The sequence below is a fragment of the Macrotis lagotis genome, chromosome 1 (genome assembly GCF_037893015.1).
Source record: "Macrotis lagotis isolate mMagLag1 chromosome 1, bilby.v1.9.chrom.fasta, whole genome shotgun sequence".
NCBI lineage: Eukaryota > Metazoa > Chordata > Mammalia > Peramelemorphia > Peramelidae > Macrotis > Macrotis lagotis.
The window spans coordinates 701,890,210-701,905,017 of record NC_133658.1 but is presented as its reverse complement, the minus strand read 5'-3'; the positions used below and the strand labels follow the sequence as shown (position 1 = coordinate 701,905,017).

Genomic DNA, 14,808 nt, shown 5'->3' with positions numbered 1-14,808 from the left:
GATCACTACTGATTACAGCTAGACAAGAATTATTAAGGTAGAAATAAAAAATTAGGTAGCTACCCTGAATTGTAGAGTGATTAAATGAATCTGACATTGTGTCTATTTGCTACTTTGACACAAAGTTGCCTTTTTAAAAATATTTACTCCCCTCTGGAAATCATAACAAGAAAAACAGAAGGGCAGTTAAATGTTCCCAAAGCACTAACAAAATCTGGATCATAGATCATTCTTTTTGAGGCACTGGAAAGTTCTATGAATTCATTGAGGGAATCTTCCCCCTTTTGGTAAGTTTTCTAGTCTATTGTTTCCCCAATAGTTGCTTATTGGCATAGACAATACCAACATTTTTAAATTAAATTTTTATTTAATTTTCAATTCTAAATTCCCTCTCTCCCTCCTCTCCTTCTCATCCACTGAGAAGGCAATGGAAACAAAACCCCTCATAAATGTAAAGTCAAGCAACACAAATACCCATATTAGCCATGTCAGAAAATAAATCAAAATACCCTTCAATCTGTACTCTGAGATAGGTTCTTTGGAATTATTATGAGTCATAAAAGAAAAAAATAGAGGGAATCAGAATAGGTAATTATGTAATAAAACTGTCTCTTTTGCATACAATATGATGACATATTTTGAAAATTCCAAAGATTCAACTAAAAAGTTAGTTGAAATCATTAATATTTTTAGCAAAGTAATGGGATATATAAAGGCAATCTAAATAAATCTTCAGTATTACAATATATCACAAAGAAAATCTTGCAAGAATATATATACTAAGAGATACCCCATTTAAAATAAGTCTAGAGTATAACTATCTGGGGTCATGCATACTTGCTAAAACAAACCAATGAACTATATAGTTCATATAAAAATTATTTTTAAAATAAGATTTAAATAATTACAAAAATATTAATCATTCATGGTAGGCATGGCAATGTAATAAAATTTACAATTTTGAAAACTAATTTATATATCAATATATCTCAATGAAATTACTAAAAAAAAGACATTTTCCTGAATTAGAAAAAAAACAAAATTCATTTGGAAGAACAAGAAATAGAGAATGTCAAAGGAATGAAAAGGATCTTTACGAGTAAAGTAAATGTAGCCAGGATCAGAAAGAAAACAGAAAACTGGGAAAAAATTATAGACATTCTCAGCTAAAGGTTTCCTATCTGAAATATATAAACAACTTTCTCAAATCCATAAGAATATGAAACATTTCCCAATTGATCAATGGTCAAAGGATATGAACAGGCAATTTTCATATGAAGAAATCAAAAAAATTAAAAAATTATAGTCATGAAAAATATTCTAAATCATTATTGATTAGAGAAATACAATTTAAAACAATCTTAAGATATCATTTTATACCTATCAGATTGGCTAAAATGATTGAAGGGCCAAGAAACAAAGAAGGGATGCAAAAAAAATGGGGATGCTAATTCACTGTTGGTGTTCAAAGAATTGTTTGACTGCCTATACCCTTTGACCCAACAATATCATTACTAGGTGTAGCTACCAAAAGAAAAAAGAAAAAGAACTCATATGTTCTAAAATAGTTATAGGAGCTTTCTTTGTGTTGACAAAGAACTGGAAATTGTGGTTATACCTATTAATTGGGAATTGCTGGACAAGTTGTGGCATATGATTGTGTTGTAATACTGCTGTGCTATAAGAAAGTATGACTTTGATGATCTTAGAAAACATGGATATACTTGTTTGAAATAATGAAGAACAAAATGAGCAGATCCAAGAGATCATTGTATACAGCAACAAAAATATTGTTTTAAGATCCATTTTGAGTGAATAAGCCATTTTTGACTATTATAAATGCCCAAATTAACTTCAAAGGACATATGGAGGAAGATACTATTTACATCCAGAGACAGAATTGATAAATTGAAGTATATATAGAATGGTTTTACATACACACCTAAAGATAGATATACATAAATATATGTATATATTTGGTGTCTAATGGTAGTCATCTCTAGGGTGGGGAAGGGCAGAGGCAAAAAAAGAAAATCACATAACTATTAAATATTTAAAAGGAATAGCAAGTTGGACATTACTGATTTTCAGTTTTTTATACAATCATCTTTTTTGCTATTCTATTTTATAGAAATTCTTGTTTTATTTCCTAAGTTCAGAGTGAAATAAAAAATTTTAAAAAGAATTGTGAGGCGTCATATTGATCAGAGATCATAATTATTTCAAAGTTGTTTTTCTTTCAAATATTATTTGTTCAAATATCTTTTAAAATGTTCATATATCAGATTCTTGTCTTGCAGATGTCCTCACTGGTCCATGATTAGTATATATATTACCTCAGAAATATTTTATTCTTTTTTTTTTAGGTTTTTTGCAAGGCAAATGGGCTTAAGTGGCTTGCCCAAGGCCACACAGCTAGGTAATTATTAACCATCTGAGGCCGGATTTGAACCCAGGTACTCCTGACTCCAGGACTGGTGCTCTATCCACTGCACCACCTAGTCGCCCCAGAAATATTTTATTCCGATTGCATTTTCTAAAGAAATTAAATAAAATGTAGTAACATTTTATCATAGAGAAGATTCAAGGTAATTTAGATTCCAGTAGTTTTTTTGTCATTGTCTTTGCTACTAGTCAAAATGAAGTTGTGCTGATAGCTACAAACTTTTCTTAGGAACGAAGAAGTTGGCATTATTTTAATAACAGATTTTAGAGAATATATTAAATAAATTATTCCATTTGGCCCATATAACCCTCAGACTAAATAGGAGGATAATTTTTCATTTCTCCTATTTATTGCTGCTCTTTCAGCTCACAGATGAAAGATACTGTAAAATAGGCATTGCTGAAAAGAATCCCTGAATGAATATTAACCAGTTTACACTACCTATGATGAAAGCATGTTTTGAAGGCTAAAGATAGGTTTGGCAAAAATAAGATTTATAAGAAATTCAACCAATGAATGAATTTAATGATCTTAATAAGCAAATTTCTGAGCCATGAGGATTCTACTCCACATTTCCAATCTATACTTATAGAAAGAAGTGAATATCTAGACTGAACAATGATTCACAGAACCCAGAGAAAGCCATGAGATCAGTTACCTATCTTTATGCAATGATCAGTATATATTTAAGATCAGCTGGAGTGAGTCGTTCTTTTTTTGTTGTTGTTGTTACATAAAAGTGTTTTTTTTTGTTTTTAGGTTTTTGCAAGGCAATGGGGTTAAGTGGCTTGCCCAAGGCCACACAGCTAGGTAATTATTAAGTGTCTGAGACCAGTTTTGAACCCAGGTACTCCTGACTCCAGGGCCTGTGCTTTATCCACTGTGCCACCTAGCCGCCCTGAAAGATTTTTACTATGACAGAGACATCAAACAATTTTTATGATCTTGGTCTTTCTTGCCTTTGTACAAGGCCAGAAGAGAAACATTTCCAACTTTTACAACCTTGAAGTGGACTCCAGGAATATCACCAACAGCAGCATGACCTTTTCAACCAAATCCAGCAACTAAAACTTCATCATTTTCCTCAATAAAATTGAAGCAGTCATCATTGCGAACAAAGGCAGTGATTTTTTTTTTTTTTTTTTTTGCTATTCTTAATCAACTGGACTCTCACATACTCCCTGATCGCAGAATTGGCTTCTACACCAACTTTTTCCAAGACAATACCTTGGGCATGAGATGCTCCTCCAAATGGGTTGGCCTTCAAAGCAGTGCCCAAATGTGCTTTCTTATATTGTTTGTCATGCCACTTTTGGTCTCTCCTGTGACTGCAGAGTTTCCTAGCAGTATGAAGATCATGGCACTTACTCATGCTGCCGCCATCCAGGCCCAGAGAACAGAGAGAAGGGTGAATCATTCTTTATCCTTCTCTTTTTCTTTTCTCATTCTACCTGCTAACTTTCAAGACTTCTTTAAAGTCCCAGTAGAAATGTCATCTTCTAAGGAAGGCTTTCCTAATGCCTCTTAATTCTATTACTTACCCTATTTTAATTATTTTTAATTTATCCTATATAAAGTTAGTTTTACACATTTGTTTACATGTCTCCTCCATTAGATTGTGAACTCCTTGAGGAGAGGAATCATCTTTTGCCTCTTTTTGTATTACCACAGTATCTGGAAGATAGTACATTCTTTTTTGTTGTTGTTTGGGGTTTTTTTTGGCAAAGCAATGGGGTTAAGTGACTTGCCCAAGGTCACATAGGTAATTATTAACTATCTGAGGTTGGATTTGAACTCATTTCCTCCTGACTCCAGGTCTGTTGCACCACCCTGCTGCCCTGCATTGTATGTTCTTTTTTTTGGTATTTTTTTAGGTTTTTTGCAAGGCAATGGGGTTAAATGGCTTACCCAAGGCCACACAGCTAGGTAATTTTAAGTGTTTGAGGCTATATTTGAACTCAGGTACTCCTGACTCTAGGGCTGGTGCTCTGTCCACTGCGCCACCTGGCCGCCCCCTACATTGTACATTCTTAATAACTATTGATTGACTGATAGACTTTCTTTGCCCCATACAGCAATTATAATGCTTACAAATTACAAAGCACAGACTAAAGGGAAAAGGCAAAAGAAAACACCGTGACCCCAAATTTCTAGAAAATAATGAAAATTGGTAATGCATCAATTATGTGTGTCAGAAATGGTACTTGAAAGAAGCTAGAGATTAGATTTTTCAACATATTTTTCTTAGTTCTATTTTGTTTATTGGTTTGTCTACATTTGTTTAATTTTTTTATGACTTATTTGAGGCAAAAAGAGATAGAAAGATAGGAATAATGGACTTATTTCCCATTATAGACAAGTAAAGGAGAAGCCAGGAAGTCAATTTTTTCTGTTATACCCCATAAACTGATTTAAGTATGCTGACCTTGTATATAATGGATTAATGTCAAGAGATTCCATTTATAAAATGGAAGAAGATGAAAATTTCATAGGAGTATTTGAGAAAACAGGAGTACCTTGAATCTTTGGTGCTTGGACCCTGGTGGATAAAAATTATCCCTCAATAAATCTTACTGGGATTACCCACATTTCTGGCATGTTAGCAAATTTATCACATAAATATCTAGCTAGAGAACATTAGCTAATAGATGCAAGTGATGATTGGTGATTTTGATTAATTTTCCAATATTTCTAAATAAGCCTCCAAGACTTAATAAACCTGACATTCTAATCAGGGTGTTTTGGGGGCAAATAGGCCACAAAGTGAAAGAACATTGGCTTTGGTAATGGGATATTCCTATCCTTTTGATTCTCAGTTGACATTCGTTTTCAATCTAGTGACTCCACCCTCCCCCTCCCAAATTTGATAATTATCTGATGTCTCCAAAATACAGAAGAGACTGATCACCTTTCCAATGACCAAATAATTCTCTAGAATCTAATACAGTGGTAGACAATGTTAAAACTAAAGCTCAGAGAGGCTAGTTGACTTGAGTAAGGTCACAGCATTCATTTAAGAATTGGCAGAGCTTAGTCAAGTTGGGTTATTCTGATTAAAAGCCTGCTATTCATTCCATTACATAGTACTCCTTTTCTTGTATTCAAAATCATCAAAGTAGGAAGGTATCTAAGATAAAAATAGTTTTCATTTGTAGGTTTCAACAATTGCACAGGATAAAGGACAATATTGTAAGAATCTCATACTAAATGCTTCCTATTTTCTCTTAGATTTCTTTTTCTTTTGGTTTTATTATTTCAACCCATAATGAGAGTACTAGATATATGAAAGTTGATATCTGCCATTTTTTTAACCAAAAAGAAAATTAAATCACTTTTATTTTTATTTTTTTTAACTTCTTAGTATCTGAAAGGTTTTTATGGCTCTTGCTTTAGGAAAAAATAATGGAAGAAAATGTCATAATCCCCATTCTCATAGAGTTTGCAGTCTTTTATGGAATATGTTATATGTGCAAAAATTACTGTAATACAAGAGATAATGTGATAAGCATGAAGGAAAGTTTAAAAAATTGCTATGATAAATAGAAAAGAAAGATCATTTTCAATTGGAAGTGAAGAAGGATTACAGCAGTTTTAGGACAGAGGTGGCATCTGAATTGGCTTTTAAGGGAGAGATTCAATATGTTGAGGTGTCTAGGTGTGGGTTGATAGGAATCAATGTTAAAGTAAGAAAGAAAAGTTTAGATTTTCAAAGATCTTCACTGATACAATAAGGTGTTTATACTTCCTCTATGAAGCAAATCATTTAACCTATAAGACCACACTTTAAGACAGAACATTTACACACACACAAAAAAGAAATTTTACTTTGGAGAAAACCCTTTAGTAGAATGGTGGATAGTTGTTAGATTCTAAAAGACTGTGGTCATGGAAGATGAAGAAGTAGTAATGGCAAACTGAGACCACTTTCTAGAAATATGGCAGTAAAGAGGAGAAGAAAGATAAGACAACTTGGGGAAGAGGTCTGATCCAGGCTAGGTTTGTTGGTTTGCTTCATTTTTTTTAAAGTTAGAACCTGAGAACAATTGTGTGACTAAGAAAAAAAGTCAGGCATTAATGAAAATTGCCAGTGCTTGGGATTGAACTAGAAGTAAAGAGTGGAAAATTAAGAGGACAATAATTTTAAAAGCGGAAATAAAATGTATCTATTGAAATGCTTGTCACTAAAAAGGAGAATCATAGTAGAGCCATGACAGAATTGATGGAGTGGGAGAATAGAGAGGAATCAATGGACTTAAGGTGACAATGAGAGCCAAAAACATGGTCAGGAAGGTTAAAAAAGTCAATGAAGAAAAAAAGAAAACTGGTTTGAGAGAGGATTTTCAGAGCACAATCTTAAGTCATAGAGAAATTTATAGCTATAGTAAGAGAGGGTGGACAACTAGTTATTGGAATTAAGTCAATAAATTATCAATACAGGGTGTTAGAAAGGTCATTAGCATGAATATTACATTTTCTAAGAATTATGATAGAGGAAAGAGGAAGAAGAAACCTGAAAACTAAGGTCCCAGGTCATTTAGAATGATAAGGGGATGTCATAGAGACACTGGTAGATTCCAACAACAAGGATCAAGAGAGATCAGTATAATTGGAAGTGAACTTCAAATGAGGAGAGACCATTAATGATATATATAGAAGGAATTTGCAGTGGTATTAAAAAGCAAAAGAGTGAGTAGGCCAATTCACTTTACTCTTGATATGGGAGCTGCCACTTGGAGTGGTTGCTGGAAAAGTACTGTACTCTTGAGGAAAGGGATTTTCCTATTCATTTGAGATGAAAGTAGTACAGGAGAGGGAGGGATTAAGAATGAAAAGTGTTTTAAAGCACAGAATAAAAAGATGGGCAAAGGGGTATAATGTTTGAGTAAAGGGAAAGTTTGGGTTCATATAAGTATATTTTTCACATAAGATATTCTAGCTCCCATCGCCATGATTTTGTCCAGGCTGAACCCTATGCCAGAATGTACTTCTTGCTTACTTCCATCTCTTAGAATCCCTGGTTTTCTTCAAAGTTCAGCTTAACAAGAATTATTTCTTAACTGAGGTCCTCCTTAATACCCCCAGCTGCTAGTGTCTTCCACCAAATTAATTATGTATTAATTTTGGCTTATACACATATACGGACACAAATACATATATGTGTATTGTGTACACACACACACACACACACACACACACACACACACACACACTTCTCCCCTGATAGGATGCAAGTGTCTTGAGGGCAGGAGCTATTTTCTTGTCTTTGTATCTACAGTATCTAATACAATGCCTGGTGCATACTAAGTATTAAATAAATGCCCAGCTATTGATTGATGAAATATAGGGGAAGGTAAAGGTGACAGAGGCATAATATTTCTCCTTTTAAAAGGCTATAAGGTAAAGAAAGAACCTTTTCTCCATCACTTCTAGGAGAAAGAAATAGATGACTGATTCTGGATATGAATTGAATCTTGATATGGGAATATCATTCCCATAAGTTTATCTCTTTGCCTTTGAGTGAGTGTGTGTGTGTTGTGTGTGTGTGTTGAGGAAATGTGGACTAATAAAATCCTAGACTTGGTGTGAGGAAGACCTAGGTTAAATTTCAACTTGATCACTTATTATCTGTGTATTTAGAGGACAAAGACTTAACTTGTAGTGAGCTCATTTGCCTCATCTGTAGAATTTACAGGGAGGATTACAACATCAACATTTCCTACCTCAAAGGGTATTCCTGTGAGGATGATGCATGTACAGTGTTTTGGAAAGCTTCAGGTGTTATATAAATGTTACCTGTTAGCATTATAGCATGTCTGTAAGATGTTTAATTATAAAACACCCTGGATCCAGAGATAATAGCCTTTAATAACTATATTTTACTTTTACAGTGATGTTTCAAACACAGTATATATAACTTCACCTTCCCAACACCTCCCTGAGGTTTTGTAACCCCATGAAAATATGAAGAAACCAATGAGATATAGAGAAACCAATATCTATTTCTGTATCTATATGTACATACACATGTATGTATGTAGTTGAATAACAAGTCAATGACAGGTCCTGGGTTTCTAGTCCAGAATTCTTTGAACATTACATTATATATTTTTTTTAAACTCACTCCTCCTTGCAGCACATCTCTTAGTCTCACTTAAGATCATGGATTTAGAACTGGAACAATCTACAGAGGCCATCCAATCCTGCTGCTTTCATTGTAGATGAAGAGGCCCAGGGGAGTTAAGTGTCTTGCCTCAATATTACACAAGTAATAAGCTTTAGAAACAGGTTTCCAACTCAGATTCTTTTAATCTAGAGTCTTAATTCATTTATCACTTTTTAATAATAATTTGACATTTTTCTATAGAAAAGTCTAGTCAGTTAAATGATGGTGAGAGTTTCACTGTTCTATGGTTTGCCAAATGGTCAGAGATCTGATTGGTTGGTCAGATTATTTCTGTTTATTATAGTCCAATTTTAAAATGATTATAACTAATAAGAAAACTAGCACTAACATCTGATAGAGTTTATGTTTAATAAAATCTCTGGTAGATCCAAGCATTTCAGAAATACTTGGAGAACATGGGTTAGACAATGGATGTTCTGTGTACCGAGGACCTGATAAGTTCTTGGATACTCATCTCCAGATTGGTTATAGGGCCATAAAGTGTTTCAGGCAAATCAACTTTCAACAGTTATCAACTTGTTATTTAGAGATTGTGATTTGTATCAGTGGAAAAATATGCCTATGCAGGAAAAAAAACTCAAAAAACTTCAGGTTATTGAAGTATCGAACTATTAAAAAGGGGTAGACAACCATAGTATATCACACCTTGAAAAGGACTCTAACCCTTGTTTAAAGGAGCTTATGCCCTAAAAATATAAACAATATAGGTAAATGAATGCTGAAATAAATACATAATACAATTACATTTGGAGAAAGGTAAATCCATGAAAACATGGCATCAATATATATGAAGCAAGTCAGGATAAAATATATAAAATGTTATAAAATTCTAAGGTTGAATTTCAAAATAATAAATAAAGATCATTTCTGGAGCCAATTCAATTCTCTATCCTATTTTATTGCATTTGTCTTCAGTTTTTTATTACTAAGGATGAGAATAGAGTCTTTGTCTCTTAAGAGTTCATCAACCCTGCTGCTTCTATTGTACCTGAGGTCACAATCCATTGCTGTAGGGTGGATTATGATGTCACAGAGAATAATGACTTCAGCAGAGGTAGAAATGGCAGGAGCAGGCAAGACTCATAAGCAACTTACAAACTGATTTTCAGGCAAATATTCTTGGCAACTCAAAAGAGAGAAGCAAGAAATGACCTTCAATATTTTTTTTCAAGCTTTCTTACCCTATTTTGGAAATGTTTATAGCAATGGAAAAAGTTTAAGGTTAAAAAAATAGTTAAAATTTTAAAAAGTATGAACTGAGGTATATTGAAACATAAACTTCTAGGGATGAATGAATATATTAACCCCCCCCCCCAAAATCTCATTCCTGAGTTGGTATTCCACTATTGATTGCTTCTTATTTCATCAAAACCCTTGGCAATTTGGAAACATTGGTAACCTATTGAGAAAAGCAAGTTGGCACCAATAGGATGTTTAAAGCTTATACAGTTGATAGTTTTAGTTAACAGAATATTTAACTTGTTATGACAAGATCAGGGTCGACTCAGGGAACTTACAACCAATGAATTCTTATCAGTTTATAGATTTCTTCTGAAATATCTCTGGGAATCAGGGAGGTAGAACTTTCTAACTGGCATAGCTGATAGAGTACCGCGTCTAAAGTTAGGAAGACTCATCTTCCTGAATATAAATTTGGCCTCAGCTATTTTCTAGTTTTGTGTGGCCCTGGTCAAGTCACTTAGCCCTGTTTGCCTCAGTTGCCACCTATGGAAAATGAGAAGAAAATGACAAATCACTTTTATTCTTTGCCAAGAAAACCCCAAAAGAAGAGACAGACACAACTGAAATACTGACCAACAATAGGCAGAGTTTCTAGAAATCCAAAACCTATCTTAAGAGTATCTCAAAATAGATGTACTACTGTTGTGAACATATATAAGAGAGGATTGTGAGATTTCCAGAGGATACTTGATTTTCAATCTGAGGTTAATGGTAGCTAGAGTTCCTAAAGAATCCATGCTGTTGTTATTTTTTCCTTCTGTCAAGCCTTAATAAAAAACTTAAGTATTGTGCTTGGATAGAAACAGTCTTTTAAAGTGGACAGAACAGAGATGACTAAGGGGGAATTGAAGGCCAAGATGACTGAGGGGATAATAAAGAATGGTTAGATATTTTAAATGAATATAACTCTCCAGGTCCAGATGAATCATATATAACAGTATATGCAAGGAATTTAGAGATGTGATTGTAGAATTTGTGGATATTGTAAGAAATCATAGAGAATGGAAAGCTATAAAACAAGATTATATTTAATGACCATTAAAGTTCTTTCCTATTTGATGGATCTATTAGACCCTTTTACTACCCCATCCACTTTAAAAAACAAGTAAAATAAAAGACAAGTCAAAAATCTAAACTGAGCTAAAAAGGCTGACCAAAACCATTGGATATCTGTGTATTTCTTTAATTAGAATAATTTCTCCTTAGAATGGTTCAGACATTTTTACTATCTTTTTTGGTAATATGCATAAGCTTTGTAGATGACTCAAAGAAACCCATTTGTCCTGCAGTTTCCTTGGTGCAAATTTGGGGCAATTGGTCCCCACTTGGGGGTACTGTAAAGTTACATAATCCACTGCAGAGAATTTCTCATTCTGAAGAAGATTCATTGAATATAGCAAAAATGAGCTGTGTTGGGGCTAGCTAGGTGGTGCAGTGGATAGAGCTCCAACCCTGGAATCAGGAGTACCTGAGTTCAAATCCAGCCTCAGACACTTAATAATTTATCTACCTGGGTGACCTTAGGCAAGCTTAACTCCATTACCTTGCAAAAAAAAAAAAAAAAACAAACACCTAAAAAAAGGTGATTTTTTTTTACCATTTGTAAATTATTACTGATTTAATACTATCATCCTTTCTCATCAAAATAAAACCCAGTACCACTAATTCCACACTAAAGTCATAAGAATAATAAAGTCATAATAGCCAATTGGTTCATTTTTACATTTTTTTTGGCTAAATCAACTAAATTTCTTAGACAAGATGATGTTTGTTATGCTGTCATTTACTAAAGAGGCACATAGTCTTTAGCCAAATATAAAATACAAAATATAAAATACAAACATATAAAAAGTCATGCATTTGGTATTCAAAATGACATGACTCCCCAACACCCTGTTTGAGGCAGATGTATATATTTGTGAATGAGAAGTAGGACAGAGTACAGTGTCTCAAATGTCTTAATGCTTTTTAAGTTTTAGTTTCAGAAGGATAAATGCTACAAATTTACAAACAAAACAAAGCTCATCATTTGAATGCTGAATCTTTTCATTTATTTTATACTTAGGTTTCTGATATTTTAAACATATTTTTAAAAAAATCTTAATTTGATGGGACACCCTGTCATTATTTATTGGATGACAATTCCTAAAAACAGTGGATTAATAGAGAAGTCCTTTTGCTTGGCTATCTTGATTACCTTATCTCCATAAAACTTTTTCTTGTGGGATCATAGGAAAAATTGTCACATGCATCAAAACCTTACTTTGGAAATGATCTTAAGGCTAAGATTACAGATGTAATCCTTTCATTCTCTGAGGAATCATAGTTGATGAACTTTATTATAAAGTTTGAAAATTGCCTAGAATAATGTATAGTACAATATAATGGTTGTGTTGAATTTTAATAAGAAACAAAATAATTTAAAGATTTAAACTTTTATTTTTTATTTGTTTTACTTATCCTTCTAAATTTATTAAAGCTTAAATTTTACCAAGATTACTGAGACACCTTATATAAATGGTTTTTCTGAAGATGCAGTTATGTTGGGGTGAATCATTTCACAGAGAGTGCCTTAGAAATGATTGTAGACCATGTAACTGGAGGAACTATAGGTAAATTGTGGGGACAATATTTCCATAGGGAGGAATCAAGAAAATACATTTCTTGTGAGAAATCTTTTTTTTGAATATTGGCATCCTGAAGTAAAGACCCATTTGTCCCATAATTGTTATAACTCTAGTCATGAAATTTTGCTGTTGAGTTACAACCTAAAAGCTGGCTAGCTAACAAATAACATTTTGAACTTGAATTTACTTAAACAACTATCTTATAAAAGAGCCCTTGGGTAAATTTATGCTCTCTGTAAACAAATGTATTAGGAAAAGTGGACTTTGTCTGGAAGGCTCTACAGAAATAAAACCTTATCTATCCTCTGAGATTTGTGTTTTAAGGCTCCTGTAGTACAAATTCACATGTTGAACATCTCTTGGGAGGTATGCAAATGCATACATTGAGTATCCCCATATAATATAGTAGTATTTAGGGAATAACATCAAAAAGTCATCAAGTATGACCCTGAAATGGAAAATAATCATAAAAAAAGAATGGCATGATTGAAAAGCAAGATTAGAAGGGTTAAAGAATGATTGCATGCATAGAAAACACTGGCCATTTTGAGTATCTCCCTTTCCAGCTTTCTCTTTCAGTTACTGTCTAGCTCACAGAAGGCTGGAAGTCCTTAGGAGCACAGATTATGATATTTTTCTCCTCTTTTCCTCCCTACCCCATCCTAGACACTAGTGATGACTGCACATACTTCTCAATATATTTCAAGTAAGAATATACCCACACAGAACACAGATTTATTCAGTACAACAAACATATTTTTGACACAGAACAAAGTAACATGGAGGATGAGGAAAAATATATCGTATGGTTTCTGACCTGAACAATTTTGAGATTTCATTAGGGAAAACTTATACATTATGTTACAGTGGCCAAGGGGTTAAAGAGGGTAAAGACTGTGTTAAGTAAGACCCTTGGGAAGGAGTAGCTCAGATTCAAGGAAATGAAGTAGAAAACCTTTCATTCGTATTTGCAATAATTTTACTTGCTTTGTTTTAAGCCTATATACTATTGCAATCATGTTATCTAGAGGATACTGTGGGAAACTGGACAAACATAAGGATTGGAGTCCTTGATCTTTGGGGCTGACACATGTTATTCCCAAAGACTCTAGCAGGAAGACTGAGAGGCACTCAAATGTTTTTCAAGTTAAAGTAACTCAATAAAACTGAGTGACCCTTATAATTGAGTGGGTAATAACACTATTACCATTTCAATGGCACTCCTTCCTTCACAGATGGAACTTGAACTGACCATATATGAGATTATAAAAATATAGTAAACACACTCTGAGACTGATGTTTGAGTAACATTAGACTGAGGGATTAACAGTTCTTTCATGCTTCAGGGGAAGTAGGAGAAGAGTAGGATATGACAAAAGTTTTTAAAAAGTGAACATAGTATCTATTCAGATTCTGTGGGTTAGGGTTTTTTGGGGGGCCGGCTTATTTTGTTTTCCTCTGGATATGGATGGTGTAGTCTATAACAGGTTGGTCAGCTCACAATGATGTTTTTAATGTGTACAATATTCTCTTGGTTCTGCTCCCTACACTCAGTATCAGTTCGTGTAATTCTTTCCATGCTTCGTCAAAATCAAACCATTCATGTTTCTTATGAAGCAATAGTACTCCATAATATTCATACACCATAACTTGTTCAGTCATTCCCCAATTGATAGGCATGGCCCCTCAATTTCCAATTCTTTGCTGCTTCAAAAAGAGCTTCTATGAATATTTTTGAACATGTGAGATTTTTTTCCCCATTTTTATGATTTCTTTTATATACAAGCCTAGTATTGGAATTGTTGGATCAAAGAGTATGATCAGTTTTATTGCTCTTTGGACATAGTTCCATATTGCTCTCCAGAATGGTTGGATTAATTCACAATGCCATCAACAATGCATTAATGTCCCAATCTTCCCACATCTCCACTAATCATTTTCCCTTTTAGTCATATTAACCAATCTGATAGGCATAAGATGTTGCCACATTGTTGTTTTAATTTGCATGAAAGAGTAATTTCAATAGAGTAGTATAAGTAGAAAATATATTAGTGCTGATGAAATGAAGTCATCAGGTTTAGACAACTTCTTTAGGAAATCTGCTATACAACTTCATGGTGTAGAACTGATAAGGGAAGGATTGTGGAAAGATTTATAAAAATATATACTATCTAACATTTACATAGCACTTTAAGGGCCTCACAACAACTTTGTTAAATAAATGGTATTATTATTATTTCCATTGTATAGATGAGAAAATCGAAGCTGAGTGAGTTTGAATGACTTGCCCAGTTGAATATAGCTAGGAA

General features: G+C 33.5%; 1 pseudogene; it reads right to left on the bottom strand.

Moving 5' to 3' along the window:
* Positions 1-3,358: 3,358 nt before the first annotated feature.
* LOC141506278 (small ribosomal subunit protein uS12-like) lies at positions 3,359-3,818 on the bottom strand (annotated as a pseudogene).
* Between the last annotated feature and the right edge of the window lie 10,990 nt (positions 3,819-14,808).